Source organism: Acyrthosiphon pisum, chromosome X, assembly GCF_005508785.2.
Source record: "Acyrthosiphon pisum isolate AL4f chromosome X, pea_aphid_22Mar2018_4r6ur, whole genome shotgun sequence".
NCBI classification, from domain to species: domain Eukaryota; kingdom Metazoa; phylum Arthropoda; class Insecta; order Hemiptera; family Aphididae; genus Acyrthosiphon; species Acyrthosiphon pisum.
This window is the reverse complement of record NC_042493.1, coordinates 49627466-49628284: the sequence shown is the minus strand read 5'-3', so window position 1 is coordinate 49628284 and position 819 is coordinate 49627466. Positions and strand designations below refer to the sequence as shown.

At 28.2% G+C, this 819-nt stretch overlaps 1 protein-coding gene across 1 annotated transcript in view; it reads right to left on the bottom strand.

Moving 5' to 3' along the window:
* The window catches only part of LOC103311023 (protein FAM200A-like), a 9155-nt gene that overhangs the window by 6934 nt on the left and 1402 nt on the right, over nucleotides 1-819 (bottom strand). The gene's annotated exons all lie outside the window — the stretch shown is intronic.

The window sequence follows — 819 nt, the reverse complement described above, 5'->3', positions numbered from 1 at the left end:
TCTCTGAACGTGATAGATGTAAATTTATGCACTTTTATTTAATAAAAAATGCAATCAACTATAATATTCTATTTCCGCTTCAAATATTAAGCTTGTACCTCAATTTAAGGATTTAGGCATTATTTTCGATTCTAAATTAAATTTTTCCCCACACACTGAAATGATAAAGAATAAGGTTATGCGTAACTTGGGTTTTATTAAGCGCACCTCAGCGGCTCATTCATTGATCCTTTTCCCTTGAAAATTCTATATTGCTCTCTTGTTCGTTCCCATCTAGAATACTGCCCTCTTAATTTGGATTAATAATACCTCAAAACAAAATTCTTCCCTAGAATCTGTTCAAAATAATTTTCTACGTTTCATTTCCTTTAAATTTAATATATACAGGCCTCCCCACGGTCCTTATAATAACGTATTACATTATCTATATCTTTTACCACTTAACGAACGTCGAATACTTCTACTTTCCAAATTTCTTAATAAATTATTATTAGGCGCTATTGATTGTCCGGAATTGTTATCATTGATTAATTTAAAAATAAATAAGCTTAATACCAGAGATCCGAAACCATTTTACCCTCAATTTTCAAATAAAAATTATATTTTAAATTCCCCCGCTAATCTTCTCAGTCCTCATGGTAGCTGGTAACACTTACCCCTTTGATTTTATATAACTTATTGTCCATTATCTTTATTATATACCCTATCGCACTTTATAGTTTTCTTATTATATTCATTTAAATACTATTAGTTTTATGTATAATTTCTGTTATATTTTTTTTTTTTTTCATCTTGTTTACTAATTTGTTAATATCTTAT